This window comes from Myotis lucifugus, unplaced genomic scaffold (assembly GCF_000147115.1).
Source record: "Myotis lucifugus unplaced genomic scaffold, Myoluc2.0 scaffold_84, whole genome shotgun sequence".
Taxonomy (NCBI): domain Eukaryota; kingdom Metazoa; phylum Chordata; class Mammalia; order Chiroptera; family Vespertilionidae; genus Myotis; species Myotis lucifugus.
The window spans coordinates 3080495-3086884 of NW_005871132.1; the positions used below are offsets into that span (position 1 = coordinate 3080495).

General features: G+C 40.4%; 1 protein-coding gene and 1 pseudogene across 1 annotated transcript in view; one reads left to right on the forward strand and one right to left on the reverse strand.

Moving 5' to 3' along the window:
- GPR156 (G protein-coupled receptor 156) overlaps nt 1-6390 on the reverse strand; it is a 112307-nt gene that overhangs the window by 103023 nt on the left and 2894 nt on the right. The gene's annotated exons all lie outside the window — the stretch shown is intronic.
- Nucleotides 2853-6390, forward strand: part of LOC102418461 — a 6966-nt pseudogene continuing 3428 nt past the window's right edge.

A 6390-nucleotide genomic window follows, 5' to 3' on the forward strand; every position in this document is an offset into this window, starting at 1 on the left:
CCTTTCTTGCCTATCTCCAACACAACTGAAGGTCACAGTGCAGAAAGGGTGTGGACTGCAGAGGCAGACTGGCTTCTTGCCTCCACTTGCAAGCCATGTGACCAACACACTCTACTTGTTTTCTGTTTCCTCATCTCGAAAATGGAAATAATAAAGCAGCATGGCTCAGATATTGTGGAGCTTTCTTGAAATCTAACATCCTGTTAGACCACTGTAGAGTATATTCTCCAACATAAAATGGCATTAAACATAAATATATATATATATATATATATGTTTTAAAAAAAAAGAAAACCCCATATTCTTTAACTATCACCCCTCCCCCCAGTACTTACTCCCCCTTCCTACTACTGACCTAAGCAACCACTAACCTACTTTCTCTACATGTAGATTACCCTATTCTGGGCTTTTGTATAAATACAATTATATAATCTGTGATCTTTTGTGAATGGACTTCTTTGTCTTTTTTGCTTTGAACTAAGCTGCCTCTGCCTGTGAGAAGCTGCATTTCCACAGTGGGAACATAGGGGCTATGGGCAACCCTGGGCAGGGCCAGTGGGATTATTAGGAATGAAAACTAAATGAAAGTCCTAAAATTTAAAGCAGTTTTAATTTTTCTTATTATGAAGTAATATATTTATTTTTAAAATCTCAAAGAATATTGAATAGCAAAAATAACAAAATAAAATACAGCTCTAATCTCACCACTCAGAAATAACCACTGTCATCATTTCGAGAAATATTCTTTCAGATTTTTTTGCTACGCATATTACATTCTCATATACACATATATTAAATGTGCTTTTTAAATATTTTTTTTCTATTTATAAAAGATACTAGAGGCCTGGTGCATGAAATTTGTGCACTGAGGGGGGGTGTCCCTCAGCCCAGCCTGCACCCTCTCCAATCTGGGACCCCTCAGAGGATGTCTGACTGCTGGCAGTCGGACATATCTGGAACCGATGGCTCCTAACCACTTGCCTACCTGCCTGATTGCCCTTAACCACTTCTGCCTGCCTGCCTGCCTGCCTGCCTGGTAGCCCCCTAACCACTCCCCTGCCAGCCTGATTGACACCTAACTGCTCCCCAGCCAGCCCGATCGCCCCCAACTGCCCTCCCCTGCCGGCCATCTTGTGATGATGTGGGGGTGGCCATCTTGTCACATGAGGGTGTGAGGGTCAATTTGCATATTACTGCTTTATTATATAGGAAGGATAGATGCTTTCATATAGCTATCAAACCAGCATAGAGATATACAATTTAGAATGCATTTTATAACCCCTTCATACGTGTATATTTTCATTTAAGAATAGATCATGACATTTTTCATGTTAGCACATAGAAATTTATTTCATTTTTTTAAAAAGTTGCTTAGTAGCCTATGTCATTATTTTTTTTTTTTTGGCATTCTCCATGGATAAATTTAGTGTAACTTCTTTTCTTTAAAAAATATATTTTATTGATTTTTTACAGAGAGGAAGGGAGAGGGACAGAGAGTCAGAAACATCGATGAGAGAGAAACATCGATCAGCTGCCTCCTACACACTCCCTACTGGGGATATGCCCGCAACCAAGGCACATGCCCTTGACCGGAATCGAACCTGGGACCCTTGAGTCTGCAGGCCGATGCTCTATCCACTGAGCCAAACCGGCTAGGACAAATTTAGTGTAACTTCTAAAATTTCACTGAAATGATACAATCAAGATATTTATACTTGTTTCTTTTTGCCAGTATTTCCTAAAAGTTGAGTTTTGGGGTCAAAGGGTATGGAAATACACTATTGTATAACCTGCCTTTAAAAAACAATAACCTATTAATACATTATGAACTTCTTTTCAAATAATTAAACATTTAGTTGCCTAATATTATAATCTATTAATGTATTAAAATTTATTTTCCCAATGTCTTACCATTAGCAATTGAGTTATTTCTACATTTTTCTCTACTATAATAAATTTTTCGATAAACATTACTTTAGCTAAATCGTTTCATGCATGCTTAAAATGTCAAGATATAGAATTGCTCATTTAATGTGCTCATACACATTAAAAATAATTTTTATTTTTTTTCTTATTACAAAAATAATACCTGTTCATCCTAGATTAGAAAATACAGATAGGTAAGAAAATTAATACATAACCTCACCACCCAGAGGTAACCCTTGGTAATGCTGTGGAGGTAACAGCTGGTAACTATTTTGTTTGCATACTTCTTTTTACATGAATGCAAATATAGAGAACGTTCTGCTTTGAACCATCTATAATGGGCATCTTTTCATTTATCGCCACTGTCATTTTTAATATCTAAAATGATTATATCTTATAGATGCAAAATTTATTGATACAATCCTCATTGCTGGGCATTTAGGTTGTTAATGTACATATTTTGAAAACTTTTCAGGTGGATGTAGTACATATAGGGGAAATCATCTCACTGTCAAAGAGCCCTGAACAAAAGCGCCGGCCTCTTTATGGACCCGTGGGCCGAAGGAGGGAGAGGGAAGGAAGGCTGAGTAGTAGAAAAGTACTGAGTGGAAGTAGAGAAAATTGTAATGTATTGGCAGTGCAAGTCTGCTGTGGGAGGGGTGCTTCTCCCCATGAGGCCTGCCAGGCAAAACCTCATAATTTCTCATGACCGAGTTTGTAATATTACACACAGGATATTGGCCTGGAGCTGGACTCTTCAATTAATAATGACAAACTTCCAAAACTTGTACGGTGCCCCTTTCCACCCAAGTGTGTGAGAGTGCCAGTAGAAACAGAAGTCTGTCAATGGCCCAGTAGGGAGGACTGAAATGATTTCCTTTGAGGTGTATAGACTGACATCTGAGTTTGGGACAAAGAGTTTCAGCATGGCTGGACAACTGAATGAGCCCCCAGAGAACCCTAAGCAGGATCTGATGTACTGGGCCCCCCACTTTTGGGAGATGAGACTGTATCATCTCCATTATCCACTCAGCTGAGGGCTCTACTATTAGAGTGAAACCTAAGCACATATTGTGTGAATGTTCAGCTGTACTCCATGACCTCAGAAAGATATGACAAATCCTCTGAATTTTTATTTTTCCCTAAGAAAGACTCTATTTTGGTTCATCCCTCTTCAATTTCCTCTAAATCCTTTTTCAACTTGCATGGTTTCATTGAGGAATGGATTCTCTCAGTCCCTAACCTACTGTGTATACTGCTTGCTTATTAAATTTTCCTGCTTCACAATTTACATACTTTGCGATTTAATGGAGAGTCGGCACTCTCTGGTTACCTCATCCACACTTTTCATTATTTCATAAACTTTTATCACATCTCCTTTCAGAACTATTGCAAGGAATGTTATGAAGGGCTTGGGCAAACCAGGAATTTCCATATGCTGCATGTGGTGTTACTTTTCAGGGAGTAACTTACAAGTAGCTAAATGCATATAACAAGAAATTGAGAGGGACATTTTCTGTTTCTAAATTGCATTTAAACCCAAAGGTGATCCACAAGACACTAGGAAACAAAAAACAAAAAAACTAGATATGTGTACATTTCCAGGAGAGCCATCAACCGGTCACCTTGAAGGAAACAAAACTGGCACTGCTACTAGCAAGACCACGCAGCCAAAATGCTGAGTTAAGTTAAGAAGACTGGGAGGAACAGGAGGAATGCTTGGCGGTGGTCCCATGAGAAAAGACAACAGTGATCACTCTGAGAGGCTTTTCTCTTCTCCTTTGGGGGAGAGGATGAGGGATGCTTTCCTGTCCTTGAATCCAAGTGAATGGGGTGCCAAGAGAATCATTAACAAAGATTAGGGCTGCTGGCAAGAAAGGGAGATAGACATTTCCTTTCCTAAGAGAGGTCTGCTCAGGCATGGACGGGTTTACTAGTATCTTTCCCTGGGTGCCTACCTGACATGGGGGAAAGAGTTGGATAAAGTACACAGTGGCTAGCTTTCCATGACCTTGTGTGGCAAGGACACGTGGTTGTCCTATGGATTGAGAGGACCTGCGGAAGGTGTCTGGGCTTGAATTATCTTGCAGTGCTCCACCCAAGAAGGTTACCCATTCAAGGAGCAACAACTGTGAAGTGAAGGACCCCAGCCGTCCAATGGTGGGAAGTAAGGTAGCGAGTGGAGGAGGCTGAGTCAGAACTGCATCATCCACGTGGGGGAACTGCAACAGAGAGGGAGGCCTCACGAAGAACTCAAAATCCTGATGCCTGCCAGCAAATAACATCAACCATCTGCCTGAATTAGCCAGAGAGGCAGCATGGCCCACAGAGATGTTTCAAGTCAAGATGTTTGGCTTTCCCGTCATCTCCATTCCTCCTCCGTTTCTATCGTTGAAGGAGCCCTTCCCAGTCTCTCCAGGGAAGGGGAAAGCTTTGAATCAGCTTTGAAGTTTTAAATGGACCGGCAAGTTATGGAAATTGCTCAAGACATGCTTAAGAGCCCAACGGGTATTTAACATAACATAGTTGAAAGTGATGATTGGAAAAACAATACCACTTCACATTGCTTATTCTTTACCAAGAGAATCTTTAAAAATAAACCAGCTTCATGCACATTTGCTTTGATCCTGCAATTCCCCAGACTTCAAAGGTAGTAGCTAATGTACGACAAGTTATATATTCAAGGATAGTCATTGTAATACCATCTGTATTAGCAAAACAATACTAACAACAAAATAAAAGCGACAAAAAACTAGAAACAACATGATGCTATTAATAGGATGCTGGTTAATCACATAATTACCTCAGAATCACACAACAGAAAGACGGAGGGAGAGATGTATGTATTGACTTAGAAACAGCTCCATGATGTTTTGTTATATGAAAAAAGCAAGGGGCAGCACAATGTGCATAATTCTTTAAAAATAAAAAACCTGCTTGTATAAGTATTTTTGAGTATTTACTGCATATACCAATATATGAATTTAAAATTAAGAATTTACAAGAAATTTAAGAGCCATTTCCTTTGACATGAATGACAGGAAGATTTTCATTTGATACATTTAGGTGCTATTTGAATTTGTTACTTAGGGCATGTGGTTATTTTTTTTTAATGTTAAAAGTAAAGTAGGTTGTACAACAGCATGAATATACTTAATGCTCCTTGCCGTACACTTAAAATGGCTAAAAGGGCAAGTTTCATGTTATGCACATTTTTCCACAATGAAACATTAAATCAATATATGTAAATTTATTTTAAGTAAAAGAAATTCAAGAGAAGAATGCAGAGTGAATGTGTGTGAGAGAAGGCTCCAAGGTGGCAGTAAGAACAAGTTGAAAACCTGGTCTTGTGACTCTCTCTGAAGGCTATTGCATAGGAAGCCTACTGAGGCTTTTATGGGGGTTAGAAAGGAGCCAGGACATGCATATTTGTCTGGAATAAGTTGGGGAGGGGAACCTGGTAATTTTTTATTTCCATTTGAGTTGTGATTAGACTCTGCACTGTTGTGTGAAATTAAAGCGCAGACAGATTTATTGGGTAGTGTGACCAGTTTTCTACTTGAGTAACCCAGGGTTTGACTTGCACAAAATCCTATACAAAACCCGGGCTGGATTCTTAGAGGATGACTCATGGACCCCATTCTAGCAGAGCAGAAAAGGACATTGAGTATGCCCTCCTTTTACTTGAGGACATTGAGACCCAGGAGTGACAGATGCTAAGGGACTGAATTAGGAGTGTAACTCAGGTCTATGGGCACCTGGATCAAGTACTGTTTTTCTAAAAAAGTGATACCAAACTATTTTAGTAATGGCTTGACTATCTTCATTCAATTTTTCTTCCTGTAATTTGCCCAACTGATCCTCAGAATTGAAGGTCTGGTGTTTGGTCATGATTTTTTCCTGATACATTGCCAGATTATGGTTGCTAACACACTATCTAGAATGTTTGCACCCATTCTATATAATAAAAGGGTAATATGCAAATCAACTGAACGGTGGAATGACCAGTCGCTATGATGTGCACTGACCACTAGGGGGCAGACACTCAATGCAGGAGCTGCCCCTGGTGGTCAGTGTACTCCCACAGGGGGAGCACAGCTCAGCCAGAAGCCGGGCTCACAGCTGACAAGTGCAGCAGTGGTGGCGGGAGAGGCTCAGACACCTGGGGGGTGGGAGGGAAGAGATCCTGGCAGGCGGGCATCCCCCCCAGGGGTCCTGGACTGTGAGAGGATGCATGCTGGGTAAGGGACCCCCCCCCCCCCCATCACACACACACACACACACACACACACACACACACTGCACAAATGTTGTGCACCTGGCCTCTAGTATTTCATATATGAGATTAGGCTATGGTTTTGTTTTTGTACTACTATTTTTCACGAATTCGGTGATACTTATCTAATCTAATAATAGACAAACATGGTAATTGACCATACCTCCGCTACGCTTCCCATTGGCTAA